At 47.0% G+C, this 17,642-nt stretch overlaps 1 protein-coding gene across 1 annotated transcript in view; it reads right to left on the reverse strand.

The window, feature by feature from the left end:
* ADTRP (androgen dependent TFPI regulating protein) overlaps positions 1 to 17,642 on the reverse strand; it is a 65,586-nt gene that overhangs the window by 23,070 nt on the left and 24,874 nt on the right. The window lies entirely within an intron of this gene.

Raw genomic sequence — 17,642 nt, forward strand, 5'->3', positions numbered from 1 at the left:
CTATATTCTAATCATTCATGTTCTTCACAGCCAAGACAATCTTCCACGATGCTGTCTCTGAATTTTCCTCTTGCTAATTTCTCTCACCCAATTCCACTGCATTTGTATCCCGCTCCATGCAGTCTGGCACTTACGATGTGTACTCGTAAGATCTGGGGGTGGGGTGGTGGAGAATACTGCTTACTGGGAACATCTAGTAGTGTGAGTATTTTATGTATATATATTTTCACTCGTACAGCTATCATTCCCCTTTCATCCCCAGTCCCCGATTGCCTCGGCTCTTGGTAGCCTCTCGTGTCCTCAGGCTCCGCTTGTAAACCCCAACTCATCCCCATTCCTGATCCCCAAGGCAATGGTCGCTGGGGCTTAGAGATGTCACAGAGCCCATATCACCGTGCTCCCAAGCCCAGCTGTGTGGCTGGGGCCCTGGGTGCCGGCTCTGGGTGGCCTTTGCTCTCAGTCATGTCTGCGTCGTGCTCAGAGGCATCTCCAGAAGACCACAGTTTCTTCTCACTCTACCTGAACTAGGGAGGGTACGGTCAGGAGATCCGGACCCGCAGATGACAAGAAATGTGGCAAGTTTTTATGCAGTAAGGGTGGAAGGAGAAGGAACAAATCTTGATAAGAGGGCATTGCTGGGCAGAGAGGGCCTCCTGGGGCCCTGACAAGGCTGCATTGGTTGGTACAAAGTAATTAGGCCTCTTCCAGGCCCCGGGTTCCCTCATGTTAGTAGCAAAGCTTAGAGGAACAGTGTTGCAGACAAGCTATAGCTTTTATATATACAAATTTTTTTTTTTTAAATATCAGAGAGAGAGAGAGGAGAGAGAGAGCACAAGTGGGGGAGAGGGGCAGAAGGAGAGAGAGAATCTCCAGCAGGCTCCACACTCAGCCCCATTCAGGGTTTCATCCCACAACCCACCATGACCTGAGCCGAAATCAAGAGTCGGACGCTCAACTGACTGAGCCCCCCCAACCCCCCTGCCCGGCATCCCCATGCTACAGCTTTGATAGACTTTGCCCCAGGATGGTCCTGAACTTACTGATGGGTTGCATGTACAAGTGGAAAGACACGCAGGCCAATTGGCATACCCCACATCTTTCTCTGGTCTGATTTTCGGCTATAGTTTCTGTGTCTCTCCCTCTAATAAAGAGCATCGTGATTACAGGCACCAACTTTCAGATCTGACCGTGGGCTCGTGACTTGAGCCTGAACTTCAGCTTCCTCGGCTATACGATGGAGGATAGCCAGTCCACATGTCACAGGGAATACCACCCTGAGGATTAGGGGTAGAGCGTGTAAAGGGCTTCGTCCTCTGCCCCTGAGCACTTCCAGTGAGTGTTAGCTGGGATTGGCACCATTATCACTGTGACCACTGTCCTTCATCCCCTTGGTGGCCCAGTGTGGCTGAAGGGAGGTTCTGGGCTGCCCACAGCGCCAGGTGTTCAGATGCAGGCGTGTGAGCAGCTGGAAGAGGGTAGCACAGCGGTCCCTGTGGCCACCCTGTGGCTCCCTCCCCAGCCCACGGTGGTTGCCTACGCTCCCAGCCGTGGCCACCTCCGAGCCCTGGCAGCGCCCCGTGACTGCCGTCAATGATCTTTTCACCCAGAGGCCACCTCGGGAGGCAAGAGACAGGGCTTGTCTGCTCAGCACGGCCACCTGCCTCTCCACCCGCCCTCCCTCTGCCGCAGCCAGGAAGATCCGGCTTCTATTAGGAATCATTAACAGTCCCATTATACTGGCCATTGATCTGACAGATTTTATTAACCCTGTCTGTCGTCAGCAGCTTCCATTCTCTACATTAACGACCATTTGGAACAGAATTCCCGGGGAATAATGTAGTGCGTTCGCATTAGGAGCAAATGAGTTTGTAGTGATTAATGCTCTTGCAACAAATAACTCAGGAATGCATGACTGGTCACCTCTTCTAGAAGCCTGCCCTTTGCAAGTGACATTCAATTGGATTTCCAAATGACTTCTCCCTGATGACTTCTGGGAAGTTTACCTCGGTGATGTCATTAGTGACGGGCCATATACTGTGGCTTAATACCAGCTAAAAAGGTCTTTAAAAGAATCGCATTTTTTGGCCGGAGCTGAGGGATAGGAGGAAGAAGGTCGTCTGAGAGCTTTCTAAACATGGAACTACCGTGAGGAGACAAGCGTGATACAATAAACCTCCTGGTGTTTCAAACGTCCTGGTATTTCACCTCACGTTCCTATACATTGGTATACATTGTATAACCTTTATCAGGCTGTGCATGATTTTTTTTTTCCTCTGAGGAAGAAAAAACAACTCAGGAAGAGAAAAATCAAATATGCTTTCTGCTTCCAAAAAATCTAATAATTAGGCTGGGATTGACACAAATTAGAACACTGCCAAAAATTACTGAAAACAGTGACTCATTCTGTATTTCAATTAACAGTTTCTCAGTTTCCCTTATAAACAGCAAAACTGACAAAAATTAATTATCTCAGAGGGGGTAAAATATTTCCTTCCAGAGTAAACAAAAACATCATGGGCTGAAACAATAGTGCATGCTCACAGAGAGGATGCAGTGAAATGATCTTCCCTTGTCAACTAGCCATCATTTTGGTACAGTTTTTCCTTGAATATCTCATTCCAAATGCATTGGTTAAAAGGACAGTGTTGGTCTTTCCCCATCCTTCTCTACCAAATTATGCCTTTGTCTTTTGTCCTCAGTGGAACGCCCACTTTGGTCTGAATCTCTTGCAGACGTAATGCTAAGCCTGAGACAGGGATTTAAGAATTAGGATATTAAAGCATTTTATCTTTCAATTTTTATTTAAAAAAATGTTAATGGTTACTTTTTAAAAATTTTTTGAATGTTTATTTTGAGAGAGAGAGAGACAGAGCGTGAGTGGGGGAGGGGCAGAGAGCGAGGGAGACACAGAATCCCAAGCAGGCTCCAGGCTCTGGGCAGTCAGCACAGAGTCCGACACAGGGCTCAAACCCACAGATGGTGAGATCAGGACCTGAGCTGAAGTCAGACGCCCAACCGGCTGAGCCACCCAGGTGCCCCAAATGATTATATGAGAGAAAGAGAGAAAGACAAAGAGAATGTGAGCAGGGGAGGGGCAGAGAGGGAGAGAGAGAGAACCCCAAGCAGGCTCCACACTGTCAGCGCAGAGCCCTACACGGGGCTCCAACTCACAAAACCAGGAGGTCATGGCCTGAGACGTAATCAAGAGTCAGACCCTCAACCGACTGAGCCACCCCGGCACCCCTACTGGCAAAGCATTTTAGATACCTTGTTGCAAAATAGCCTTGGCCATAAGAACTTAAATTTACCAGCGCACAGAGCATTCTTACAAGGTGACACGAGTGGGAACGTGAAACATAAGGAGCATTTACTTTTACTCACTTCCCCCCGGGGAGCTACGGAGCTGTTATAAAGAGCTATCCTGTTGGGTTTTTAAAAAAAATTTTTTTAATGTTTATTTATTTTTGACAGAGGGAGAGACAGAGCGTGAGTGGAGGGAGGGGAAGAGAGAGAGGGAGACACAGGTTCCAGGCTCTGAGCTGTCAGCACAGAGCCCAATGCGGGGCTCAAACTCACTGACTGCGAGATCATGACCTGAGCCGAAGTCAAACGCTCAACCGACTGAGCCACCTTGGGGCCCCAAGAGCTTCCCTGTTTTTGAGGCTACGGGTACAATCAGATGCATTTGCCTGAGTCTGGAGAAAGAAGCAAGCCTTAATCCCCGAGATAACCCATGGAGCCCCCAGGTTTCCATCACAGTCATGCAGGCTCCAAGCCCTAAATCCATAAGCCTAGGATGGTCCCACTCTTATCTCTAAGATCCTCGAGGGGCAAGAGCACTTAATTTTCTCCAGTGAAAGGATTCAGGGAGCCTCCACATTTTGAAAACCAGGTAATGCTTAAAACTACGGTCTCTGCCTTTTTCCTCTATTTCATTTCCTTGTTGGACTGGCTCTCGTGTTGATTTGAGTTGATCAAGATAAACACGGCTGCTTCTAGCCTCTTGGACTGGTCATTGAGAGACTTTGTCCTTCAGAAGCTGTTTCTCACAATGGGCTTCCGTAATATCGCCCACTTTGTGTTCTTCTCAGTGTTCGCCTCCTTCCCTCCGTTCAGGCAATGCTGAAATCTTAGAATCAGTTCCTCACACTGACTCTAAACTGAGGTCCTTTCCCCCAAGTCTCTAAAACAATGTCTTTGGTTTGTTTATGGTGCTAATGGATTGATAATTTTAAATGAAGTTTTAGGGGTGCCGGGGTGGCTCAGTCAGTTAAGCATCCAATTCTTTTTTTTTTTAACTTTTTAAAAAAGTTTATTTAATTTTGAGAGACAGAGACAGAGCACAAGCAGGGGAGGGGCAGAGAGAGAGGGAGACACAGAATCCAAAGCAGGCCCCAAGGCTCTGAGCTGTCAGCACAGAGCCCAACGTGGGGCTCAAACTCGGGAGCATTGAGGTCATGACCCGAGCCAAAGTCAGATGCCTAACTGACTGAGCCACCCAGGCGCCCCAAGTGTCCAACTCTCGATTTCAGCTCAGATCATGATCTCAAGGTTCGTGAGACAGGTCCCCATGTCAGGTTCTGTGCCTGCTTAAGATTTTGTCTCTCTCCCTCTCTCTCTGCTCCTCCCCCACACGCTCTGTATCAAAATAAATAAATAAACTTAAAGAAAGATGAAGTTTTATTGCACCAGCAAGATCTCATTTCTGGGGACATTCAGGGTATTTTTTGCTTACTATGCATTAAATATAACACTTCTTCTGTATTAAAAAACACAAAAGCCTTTACAAAATCTCCTCAGGGGCAAACACATGGCCAAAACATCCATTAAAACTTAAATGTAAATACAGCAGACATGGAAAAGGAGGCAAAACAAACCTTAATAGAATGCTATTATACTCAGGCTTGTTATTACACTGCTGGGTCATGTTCCTTAAGCTCGCAAACTCCATGTGGTAAAAACACACAGTAATAATTGTTTTGTAAATCCTTGTAAGACCATCTCTGATTTCAATAACTACCATTCATTTGCCAGTGAAAAACTTTTGCCTCCTTCCTCACCACTGTAATTTCTGACTCTGACACCCACAGGTTGGGACAATGGTGAAGGTCTCCCTGGGAATATTTTGTATCCAAAAGCAGAGACCATCTGTATTCTTTCTGGCCCCTATGTTGTTACAGTTACAATTTTGCTTTAAATCCATTGGATACATGAAAATCCAGAAACTAGACATAGGTTATATCTTTCCTTTCCTTTCCTTTCCTTTCCTTTCCTTTCCTTTCCTTTCCTTTCCTTTCCTTTCCTTTCCTTTCCTCCTTCCTCTTTCTTTCTTCCTTTCTTCCTTTCTTCCTTTCCTTCCTTCCCTTCCCTTCCTTCCTCTTTTTCTTTCTTTCTTTCTCCCTTCCAAACTTTTCTCTTTCTTTCTTTCTTTCTTTCTTTCTTTCTTTCTTTCTTTCTTTCTTCTTTCTTTATAAACTTTTCCACCTACACTGCCTGTAGGTGTCTTTTCAGCCTCAAATACCAGAGAATAGAAGACACTGCCATTGGATTTGTAAAAAGTCCCTTTCCCACTTTCTAGAAAGTCAAGTGCACAAGGTAGGCACCACTATAATTAAAGAGCCAATGTTCAAATGCCTGGGGAGGGGGATTGGGAAGATAAACCACCCACAGAAAGAGCCACGGGTTTGCCTTTGATCATCGTGGTCTTCCTGGGTGGGCTGACACAGCCCAGTGTGGCAAAACTCCAGACACAGAAGTTAAACACCAGTAGTCTTATTTACCAAGGAAGAGTAGTGATGTTTGCAATTTACTCTGAAATATACCAAAAATAAGATGACTTGATGGATGGGCAGATGCACAGATTTGGGGTAAAGCAAATCCAGTTAACTACAAACAGTAGAATCCAAGTGGCAGGTATTACAGCGGATCACTGCAAAAATTCTTTCAACTGCACTTGGTTTGAAAATTTTCATAACAAAAGCTTGGGAGCAATGTGAATAGTCTTTCCTGACCTGGAAAGAGAAGTAAATGCTCCACTGGGCTGAGCAAAAAAAAAAGCATGGTGTTATTTATGAACTCATACATGGCTTGAACAGAGAGTTAAGTGATACATTTGTAAATCTTCTGAAGAGGGTTTCTAAGTGATTTCTCACTTACTACACTGTTGTCCCTTGGGTTAATATGGAGTTTGGCCAACAGCTCAGAGCAGCAGATCTTCTGATAGGAAGCTACTTGGCTTTGACAGCATCCAGCCTGGTGAAGAGGTGCCTGTTTAGACTCTATCCAGTTAAGGGTAAGACGAAAAGAAAGATCTGGGATCTTAGGACTCTACAATCTAGGGATATATTTGCCTTTTCCTGTTCTCTCTCTCAGTACCTCTCCAAAGCACCCAAATGCCTTCCTCTCGTTTAATTCTCTCTGGCAATAACAACACCCTAGACACTTGCTGTAATCACTGATCCACTTCTTCATGTTTTCTACCCAAACTTGATTCACTTTTCCTTTCCAATTCATCCCATGGCTGTCTATATCCTTTTATCTTCCCCAGCATCACCCCCCCCTAGCTTTACCCTTTCTTGTACATACTCGACATTGCAATTAGACTAACCTTCCTAAAACAAGTTTCATGTTGCTACTTCTGCTCAAAAAGCCTTCTGCAGCTCCCTGCTGCCTCGGGTCCACTGTTTAAACTCCTGATCTCATCTCATCTCTGATTTTCCACAGCTTCTCAACAGGCTCCCCCCTCCTTTGACTCAAACCAATCTCCTCATCATTCTGTTTCCTTCCCTAGACTTCCTTTCTTTTCCCCTTCCATTTGCTGAGCTCTAGAATGCTTCTCTCCTGACCAGCCCCACACACCTTTGAGATGCCTTGCAACCCAAAGCGCCCGCCTTACCATGAGGACACATGAAGGAAAATCAGGACCCAGGAGACACTGAAATGCAGATCTACCAACCGGAGCTTTGCTGGGCTGCTCTTACTGAGATTGAAACTCAGCAATAGGTTGCCAGACAACCGAAGTAAAAACAGAGAGATGGAACGAACAGTCTCTTTTCTCGTTTGTCTGTGTTTAGGGGAAAGCAAATTGTTCCACTAACATTTTCCACTAGTAGGTGGTGTCCCCGACGCAGAACAGGTCAGAGATCTAGGTTCCATAAACTGATAAGATCTGAAAGCAAAATAATAAAACAGAATCTCTAGGCGGGGACTCTGCCTGTAAGGAGATAATATTGTATAATTAGGCTTCTCATGATCAGAGTAGTAGATCGACTCCCATAATTACACTTTCCCCTCCTGGGGTGTTTTTGGTTGGTTTTGTTCCCCTTATGAGTCGGACAACAGCCCGTATTTTATTCTGTGCTGAGAGGCTGGAGCGGAGGTATTCTACCCCAGTTGGTGACACAGAGATCTAAATGCTTGGAGGATTTCAGTCAGCGGTAACAACGACAGCCCCTTACTGCAAAGGAGAAGCCTCACCGAGGAAGCCAGCCCGCCTCTCGGAGCTGAGCACGCAGCCCTTTCTGCAACTTCTGGGGCCCATGCCCCGGCCACGCCACACCCATGTCACATCCTGCCTTTGCACGAGGTGTGCACGCTCCTGTCCCTCCCACAGCTCTTTGGGGCTGCCCTCCGCCCTGCGGTGCTCAGTTCCATTCCGTTCTGTTTCTTACGCTGTCACTTTCGTGTTTCCACGGTCAATTTTCTTCCCCTGGTGTCATCAGATTATCAACTCTTTGAGGGCAAAGATCTCATCTACTTTTTCAGGACGCCTCCCTCCTCCGCTTAATAAGTGCTTTCTGATCGATTTCCTCGATTTGAACGTATGTGTTGCAAAGTAGAATTAAGTCCTTCGTGCAGCCTGCAGAGCTCCCGAGGATCTGGTTGCCTCGCCCGCCTTACCTCTAGGCCGTGCTGTCCCTACGTACAGCCTTCGCCCCTCTTCCGCCACCCACAGTGATACGTCACACACATGTCCCTCCCCTCCGTCGCCTCCTTCACCTTCTTCTCACCTTACAGGGCTTGGCGTAGATATCGCTGCCTCCGGGGAGCCTTCGCCGCATCCTGAAACCTCCAGGACGTTCCCTTCCCGGCCACAGCTGGACCTCCCGTGCTCCTTCACATCAGAGTCACATCACTGTGCTCACGTGACACTGGCCAAACCTCCCAGGGATAGAAACGACTCGAGGCTTAGGGCTATTCCCGTTTCATCGCCAGCGCCCGACCCACTACTTGCCCTTCTCTGGCCACGTGACTGTTTGTGGCATTCATGCACAGATCAGTGGAACGATGGAGTGGGGCAGAAGAGCGAGGGGCCATCCTCCACCTCTCCTGGCAAGACCATGCAGCATTCTGGAAGGAGAAGACAGCAGCTAAAGGCCAGGTGCAGCTGACGTGGGCGGCTGCAGAGCGGGCTGTGTCCACGGTCGCAGGGCCACATCAATCCCTCTTTGGGCAATCACCATCCTTTGCCACGGCTACGGATGGAACCCCAGGTCCTGAGAGTGGACGTCGTGGGTCACAGGGAAACCCGTGAGAAAATGGGACGCCTGGGAACAAGCTCAGGGTGTCAACGTCACGACGACTACCCTGGAGACTCAGCTAAAGGGGCGTCAGCACCCAGGAGCCAGCAGCCCTGCAGGAAGTCAAAACCTATGTAACCAGCAGACGCTGTACTTTGTTCGTCTTGGGGTCTGCTGGCCTTGGCCCTCCGCTCTGGGATTGGGCCGGGTGGAAAGCCCCAGGTTTCGTCCGGTATCTTCTTTGCATCTCCTCCTCTGAATTGGAGTGTGATCCACCCTTCCTCCGTGCTTCTGAGCCTGGCTCCAGATAGCACACATGGAGACTTGTTTTTAAGACATAGACAGATGGGCAGCTCTCTAGAAAGCTGCTCCAAGTTGGAGAGAGGAGACTGTTCTTTTCACGAAAGAGAAAGTTGCAGAAGCATGAGAATCTGCTCTTGCTTTAAGAGCCACGGTGTCTCGGGCCACCGTCGCTTCCCCTCAGATAGCACATCGTGATGTCAGTAAAGGACACGATGTGTGGGCAGCTGGTTTCCCTGGGAGATAACAGCGATTCAGGAAAGCACCCTGCACGCACAAGCTCCGGGGCAAAGTTCCAAATTCCCCACATGACTGATCCCATGAGGGACCGGTTTCCAAACTCTCTCGCCTTCCTGCCTCCGGCTCTCCCTTGCTGACCCATCAGGGTATTCCTGAAGCGACACGCCAGCTGTTCTTGAGGAGGGGTGCTTGCTGCTCTCTGGTGGCGTTCCCAAATGCGAGTAGTTGCTTGGTTTGGGGTTCGCCTCCACGGGGGTGAAGAGGGACACGTGTGTTCACCGCAGGGGAGGCGGGGGTCTGACCCGCAGAAGGGAAGGCATCTGGGAGGGGGCCACAGGGGCAGGAGAAAAGAAGAAGCTTGCTTGGGAAACACCCTCATTCGATATGCATCCACTATCTCACGAGAAGCAGTTCCGTTTCACACTCCGGGAAACTGGAAAGTATATGGGGCAGGGGCTTCAAACTCAAAGAAACTTTAATGAATTTCAGTGCGTATTTATTAGAGCCCTGCAGTGCGACCTGGGACTTGGCGAGCTCTAAAGCATAACCGAGTGGAGACTCTTCGGGAAGTGCTGGCCAACAAGAGGTTACCGCTGGGAGGAGTGCCTGGAGTTCACGGTGAAAGTCCTTGTTTAACGCAAAGACCCCCTCTCTCTTTTGCGAGGCTCGCTAGGGGCGAATCGGTCTGACCTAAGCGACTCTAGGGTTTCTCTTCCTCAGCAGCATCCCAAACTGTGTCTCCTCTCACAGTGCGTCACTAAGCGGTGCTTTGTTCTTTCAGAACAAAAACTCATTTTAATCCCCTTTTATTAAAAGATGATATAGCACACACTAGTTGCTCAAGGATAAACATTTTTTTTTTCCTTGCTGAGAATTCTTTTATTTTTTTATCATTAAAAAAACATTTGTTTTAACCTGTATTTATTTTTTGAGAGACAGAATGTGAACGGGGCAGGGGCAGAGAGAGAAGGAGACACAGAATCCCAAGCAGGCTCCAGGCTCCGAGCTGTCAGCACAGAGCCCGACGCGGGGCTCGAACCCACACACCGTGAGATCGTGACCTGAGTGGAAGTCAGACGCTCCACCAAATGAGCCACCCAGGCACTCCATCGAGAATTTTTTTTTTTTTTAAATTGCTCAGTCAGTTGGTCATCTGACTCTTGATTTCGGCTCAGGTCGTGATCCCAAGGGTCATGAGATCAAGCCTCACATCAGGCTTTGTGCTGAGCACAAAGTGAGCCTCTTGCTCACTCGTGTGTTCTCTCTCTCTCTTTAAAATAAAAAATTCTGGGGGCACCTGGGTGGCCCAAGCCCCTGGGTGGCCTAAGTTGGACTCAGGTCTTGATCTCACAGTTTGTGAGCTGGAAGCCTGCGTCGGGCTCCGTGCTGACAGCTCAGAGCCTGAAGCCTCCTTCAGATTCTGTGTCTCCCTCTCTCTCTGCCCCTCCCCCGCTCATGCTCTGTCTCTCTCAAAAGTAAATAAACATTAAAAAACATTTTTAAATAAAGAATGTTTTAAAAAGCAAAACAAAAGGGCTGTCTGTAGGTTATCACACTGAAGATGTCCAACAGAATGGTTGAAATCCGAGTTTTGTGCTCAGAAGAGACATCTAGCTAGAGACAGAGACTTGGGAGCCATTAGAGTGTAGCTACAACTTTTTTAAGTAGCAGAAAATGAGATGACCCCCCAAAGAGTGTATGAGTGCAAAGAATAAAGAATCTAGGAATAAACACTATGGAACACTTGCACTACTGATGGTGTAGAACTGAGAGGTCTTTGAGGAGGGTTGCCTGTGTGTTGTAGGATGGTTAGCAGCACCCTCGCCTCCTTCCTAGATGCCGGGAGCACCCACCCTCCCCCAGGTGTCCCCATCAAAACCATCTCCAGATATTGCCAAGTGTCCCCTGGAGAGCAAAATCAATCCCAGTTGAGAATGCCTGATTTGGAAGAACATCTTGCAGAGGTAGTCCAAGGAGCAGTTAGAAAGTCTGGAGGTAAGACAAAGGGAAGAGAATTCTTCAATAAATATGGTCAAATGTGTTAAACGCTGAGAAGGTATTAAGGCTTGAGTCCCAACCCCCTTGGTTTCAGAGACAAGAAGGGAACGCAGGCGCTTATTTCTTACGTTCCCCAAATGTTTTGTTCTTTCTTCCAGGTTGACTCCCATGTTCTTTGTTCGGTTCCCTGTCCCCTTGGTTTCGACCTTTTATTCACAGTGTTCTTGGACTTGGACCTTGGAGCCCCTGGGCACGGGGGAAATAGCACGGGGATGTGTCCGTGGTTGCCACGGATGTCTGTTCCACAAATCCCAAGGGTGGGTGGAAATTAGAACACCTTTCTGAGTGCAAGATCTGGGAACTCACATGCAGGACAACTTGGTGACAGTTTGCTTGCCCAGAGTCCCCCCACGCCACTGGGAACGCAAACCTGGGGCGCTGAGACAGTCTTCCCGTTGCCAAGAAGTTTGCCTCACTTCCTTATCGCGGTTTTCTTAGGAAAAACAAAAGAAAATTTGTCAAAAGGTCACAAAATTCCTTCGCACCACTGAATAGTAAAATGTGGCTTTTATGAGTTCCTAGATGTGTTTGGAGAGGCAGACCCAAAACACACAAGCTCTTACTAGGAGAGCTCTCTGGAATAACCCTCTGAAATAATCATGCACTTTTTGGTTTCCAAACTCAGGGAAAAAAAAAAAAAAGCCCACAAAGGATTTTTGTTTTTGTTTAGCCTGCAAATCTGAATTTTCACTGGTAAAATCTATTCCTAGGAAGGGAAGTGAAATGCTGAACTCTCGCCTGCCTTTATGAGGCTTTTCCAAAAAAAAAAAAAATTTTAAGTTTATCTGTTTTGAGAAAGAGAGAGAGAGAGAAGGCGCATGCACAAGCGTGAGCTGGGGGAGGGGCAGAGAGCGAGGAGAGAGAATCTCAAGCAGGCTTTGCACTCTGCCAGCACGAGGTCGGATGTGGGGCTTGATCTCATGAACTGTCAGATCATGACCTGAGCCAAAATCAGGAATTGGATGCTTAACCAACGGAGCCACCCAGGTGGCCCAAAGCTTTTTTTTTTTTTTTTTTTTTTTTTTTAAATTCTGCCCTCAACTTAAGAAGACTCTTGATTACTATTGAGATGTTCAAACATTAGGTTCTGTGGCAGGCCACCAAAGAATTTATTCTGTTTCTATTGAAGTTCTATGTTCATAGATTCACTCGGCACCTACTATACTAATGCACCCCATTACTAGCCTCTTTGCCCATCAATAGAAGCCCTTGGTTGGATATATTATCAACCAAGAAAGGCAGCAATAAAGAAGCTGGGGAATTGGCCTTTTACACATTTTTCACAGAGATAGAAAGAGGCTCTTTGGATTCTCGTTTTTCCTTTGACCACCTTTCTTCCACCTGGTTACCTCCAATGTGGTCATGTCTTTATTCCTGTTCTTAGTTTCAGCCTCTGCCATTTTTCTTCCCTGATTCAATAACTTTTTTGAACTCCCGTGGGCTACGTGAATACTCAGTTACCCAATTCACATCAGAGAATGGTGATAACAGAAGAAAGCGTGAGCCGGAAAGTGTTTCTGTCAGAGAAACACTCCGTTTTGGAGCCACAGCCCTGATCGGAAACAACAGTATCTTTCCTTTCATAAAACGTATGGAATTGTTATGTCTCTGTGCATCTCTTTGAACAAAAGTCAATCAGTAGTACGTCATATCTCAGATATAACAACCAAACTCCCATAGATATTTTAAGCTATCAGTAATCCCTCTAGAATTTTCCTCACTTGCACCTTTCTGAACAGAAGAACACCTCACAGTTTGAAAGCATCGAGTGTGAGCCACAGACTCTCAATGCAGGGCTGCTAAAGGCTTCCTCTCTGCCTCCAACACCCCCTTAGCCCGAGCACACCCCACTCTGCCCCTAAGGGGGAACTTTGGGGCCAGTCAAGGGCACAGAGAAGCTAAGACAGTAAGAGGTGAAGATTTCACTCATTCTTCCACAAAACAATCTTTATTAAGTGCCTACTTCATGCCAGGATCTGTGAGAGGTGTTGGGATTAAATGGTAAACAATGTGGTCCCTGCCTTTGTAGATCTTAGAGTCGAATCAGCAAGATTTTCTACAAACAAGTAAAAAAACCCACAGAGATACCAATCATGATACATGTTATGAAGTAAACAAACAGGAATCTATGCATTAGGGCCAGGGACGTACGTTTAAGTAGGGTAGACAGGAAAGGCCATCTTGGAGAGGTCATTTTTAAGCTGGGGCCCAAATGATAAGCGCGAGCCATGGAAGAGTAGAAGGAGATCATTTCTGGCAAAGGGGACAGCATGTGCAAAGGTCCTGGTGTAGGAAAGAGTTCTGAGGATTTCAGGCTCAGAGCAGAGGCCAGGTTCATCAGACATGGTAGGCCGCAGAAAGGAATTTAGGTGTCATTCTCGGTGCAACAGAGAGTCACTGAAGAGTATCAAGAAGGGAACACTCTGTTTCAATCTCTTTTGCTGTTGTGTGGAAAAGGTTAAGAATGGAAGCAAGACCAGTTGGGAGGTAATGAATATTTTGGATAAGAAGCGCATGTGGACACCAGGGTGTTGGCGGTAGAGCTAGAAGGTGAACAGATTTGCTGAGCATTTTGGAGGTAGAATGGATTCGGTGTGAGTGTGGTGGAAGGCGGGGAGGTGGCAAGGTCAATGCTGGCTTCTGTGCTGAGCAACTGGGAAGACGGCGGCTCCATTTTCTGAGAGAGAGGAGCCCGGGCCAGGTTTGGCGGTGAGTGCCACACTGACCCACCGGTCTCTGCGACACACCCACAGGTAGGTCTTGCACAGTCTGGCAACGTGGAGATCGTTGGTGACCAGAATAGGAAGGAGCAGAACAAGCGTAGACGCTACTTAGTAAGCTCTTGGGCGCTGTCCCGTTTGGAGAGACTCACCTGCTTCTTTTCCATTGTGGCTTGTCTGCCCAGAAGGAAACTCCTAATTAGCCTACCCTGCCCTCACCCCCCACCCCCGCCCCAAAACCCTGGTGAGAATCAGGGATAGGCTCGGGACAGTGAAGTTTTAACTTGAGGTCTGTCTTTTGCTTTGGGTCGTAAAGAGAAGGGTGTCCTTCCTTTCATCTTCTCTTAGAGTGGTCGGATTGAAAGGCTGATGAAGCCAGAGAATGGGTCTCAGAAAAGGGACCAAACAGCAGGCTGCCATCTTGCTTCTGGCCGGGCCTTAAGCAAAAGGGACAAGATGGACCACTCTGATTGACAAGGATGGAAGGGATTAAGGAACTGGGGGTGTGGGGGAGAGGAAGCAGCTCCCGTGTTGGCAACGTCTTCGTCTTGGGGCATTCACAGCTCGTGGAGGCTTGGAGGGGAGCTAGGAGTTTGGTTTCTGGTTAAATCTCTCCATGGGGCCCAGCCCACATCGCAAACAGGACTTGCATTTCACCCTTCCCCTGGTGGGGTGGCCCAGGCTGCCCCGGAGGCTGTGCAGAACCCCCACGTTGATGTGAGCCGGAAAGTAAATCAAGAAATCCCGAGGACATTAAAAGTCAACACCAAAGCTTTACTTATACACCAGCTAAACAGCACGAGCCAGAATATAAAGAAGCACATACTACTTCTGCTTAATTGTGATGCTGCCCGGCATGGAAGGCAGGCAATTTGGTCACCTGAAGGGATCACTTTATGATCAAGAGCCTCTCCTTAATGCCAGAAACCTCTAAGGACCTCCCATCCAGGGACACCTGCCAGGATTAGAAAGGAGGAGACTCCACCAAATGCATCTATAATCACAATTTAATATTATTAAATGGCGGCCTGTGGAATAAGGCTTAGGGAGCTGGGCTCTTGTCCCTGATAAACGGATGAACCAAATGGATTGCTTCATCACTCGCTCTCTTTTTCTGCCGGTCCCTTTCACCCGAGTACTTTAGAAACTTTGCGTTTTCCCCTCAAATGTATTCTGATCTTCCCGTATTGCCACTCCTGTCCCCGTGCCTGATGACATTAATAACTGGCATCGTTCAATTAGGGGTTAGTTGCATAATTTAGAGATTTGTGCCTTTAAAAGCAGTAGAAATGCTTGCGGGGTGAGGGTGGGGAGGTAACTCAATGGTGCTCAAAGGCCTGTCCCCCATAAAGCGCGCCTGCATTCATGGGTTTGAACCTACCCCACGGGAGTCCTGTGCTCGCTCTTTTCTCTATGCCCTGGAACTGCCTCTGATTATGGATTCAAATTTTCATCAGTGTATTTTTTTTTCCTCTTCAGTTTTTCTTCTTCTACTGATGCAGAAGCCATACGCTCCATTTTTATGTCGCCCTTGTAGACATTACAACATGCTCCTTTAACTCAGTAGGGGCCAAGAGAAGTCCTTATCTCTCGCCCCTTCCTCCCCACCCCCACCCCCCCTGCAATCCAAGGCAGCCTTAGAATGCCTTCCTTCCAACCATCGTCTCCCAATTTGCATCCTATTTCCATCCAGCATTTTAATGCATTCTTTTTTTAAATCACCGGAAGTTGAACAAATTGCTTGCCATTTGCTTTTGGGATCGCTGACCTTCCTTCTGACATCATTTTCCTGCTTCCTGAAGTATCCCCGTTAGCCTTTACAGGTGGTAAAGTCTGTTTCTGCGTGTCTGAAAATGCCTTCCTCTTGCCCCTGTTTCAGAAGACACTTGCATAGAGTAAATAGGTTGGTGGGTTTTTTTTGTTTTTATTTTTGTTTCTTTCTTCAATGCTTGAAGCGGTTACTTTACTGTTTCCTGGCGTCTTTGTTGCTAATGAGAAATCAGCTATCAGATTTCTATTTGGGAAACCCATCTTGTTAGTCTGGCTGTTTCTAGGATCTTCCTCACGTCTAAGGTGTCCACGGGGTCATACAAGGGGCTACATGTCTGCCCTTCGTCCTGCGTGACAATTTTTGGTTCTTCTGGAATCGGAGAGTTAATTTTTCGAAAATTCTAGGAAATGACCAGTGATCCGCTCTTCAAATATTGCCTATACCTCCCTCTCTTTGTTACCTCCTCTTTTGGTTATCTGGGGGAATTTCCATAACTTTCTTGTCAGTCAAACATTTTTAAATATTTTGAAAAATACTTTATTAAATGTCTCAGGTATCTTGTCATGTTTGTTTCAGGGTACTTATGCCTACTCTGCAGCCAGAAACAGAAGTCACTGGAGACCTTGTTTCTTTTGGATGGATCTTTCCTCATGTGAAGGGTGTGGGCATGATTCAGAAGGAAGCAGGAATTTTATGGCCATGTATCCGCCAGGAGCCCAGCAGGAACACAGAAGCCCGTTGAGAGATTCCAAGGAGGAAGGTCTTGGGGGGATAGGCAACCGTTGGGCAAGGTAGGGCAGTAAGAGTCAGGGAAACTTCTGCTCAAAGGGAGGATTTGAGGGAGTTGGCCAAGAGGCCGTGACAGCCCTCATAAGTCTCTGGGAGCTGCCACCATTGATTTAGCTGCTGTAGTATAAAGTGTGTGATTCCTAGATGCTTGTGCAGCAGATGTGGCTAAACTTGTGTCTGTTTTCCCACAAAGCTGTTCTCAACTGCCACTAGAGAATAACGGCTTCTTCTCTTGCACATCTCATGAGGATGCCCCTCGTTGGCTGACTCTCGCCTGGAACCATATGGAGAAAGTGATTCTAGAAGCTGTGTGTGGTCCCAGGCTTCTCCTTGCTACGCATAGAAGGTTGGAGAAGGGAGTCATGGTGATTCTAAGTTGACAACGATTTGGTATGGGTCATTAGGTATCACTGATAGCTTCACGTTGCACATAGATAATTTTCTTTGCTCCTAATAACATCCCTGGGAAGAATAGTAAACACGCCTGTCTTAAGGGACCCAGTACCCAGAGACGTTTACTAACGTTCCCAGGATCACACAGCAAGACAATGGCAGAAATGGGGCCCAAACTGGGATTTTCTGGTACTTAAAGGCCATTCTTGTCAGGAAGTAAAAAATTAACTTGTAGGAAACATCTGAGTTCAATCATTTGTGCAACATAGACACAGAAGGAAGAAATTTTGCGTCCTTTCACCCCAACCTGATTTTTGAGGATCAAGCTCCAGCACCCCTTTTCCTAATAATTCACCCCTTTCAACTTTTCAGCCCCAGAAGAAACTTAACAGATGTGAAGATAGAAAATTCTTCACCAGATGGTCCATTTCCTGATGGCCTGCACTTGACGACGTCTTGGATTATTTGCACCTTACTGTACTCTACGGGTCAACGCCCCTCCCCAAGAAAACCCCCCGACTACCATTAAGTCCCATTGTCATTGGGTATACAACTCATATTCCAGGTGTCAAAAATCATTCAACAAATATTTCTTAAGCACCTTTTGTGTCGGGCTTACAGTTTCTGTGATCATCGTGATACTTCAATGCTTCTAACTCTGACATTATTAGGTTAGCAAAGTATTTTAAAATATGTCAGTAAAAGCATGCATATTAATTAAAATGTTCCCACATATAAGCCTTACATTAACCTCCCTGGGCTGATTGGAGACAAAAGACTTTTATTAAATACTGTTTGATAGGTTAAGTATTTTAGTATCTCTGCCAATCATTGTTACAAATGCATACTGAA

Source organism: Acinonyx jubatus, chromosome B2 (assembly GCF_027475565.1).
Source record: "Acinonyx jubatus isolate Ajub_Pintada_27869175 chromosome B2, VMU_Ajub_asm_v1.0, whole genome shotgun sequence".
NCBI classification, from domain to species: Eukaryota; Metazoa; Chordata; class Mammalia; order Carnivora; family Felidae; genus Acinonyx; species Acinonyx jubatus.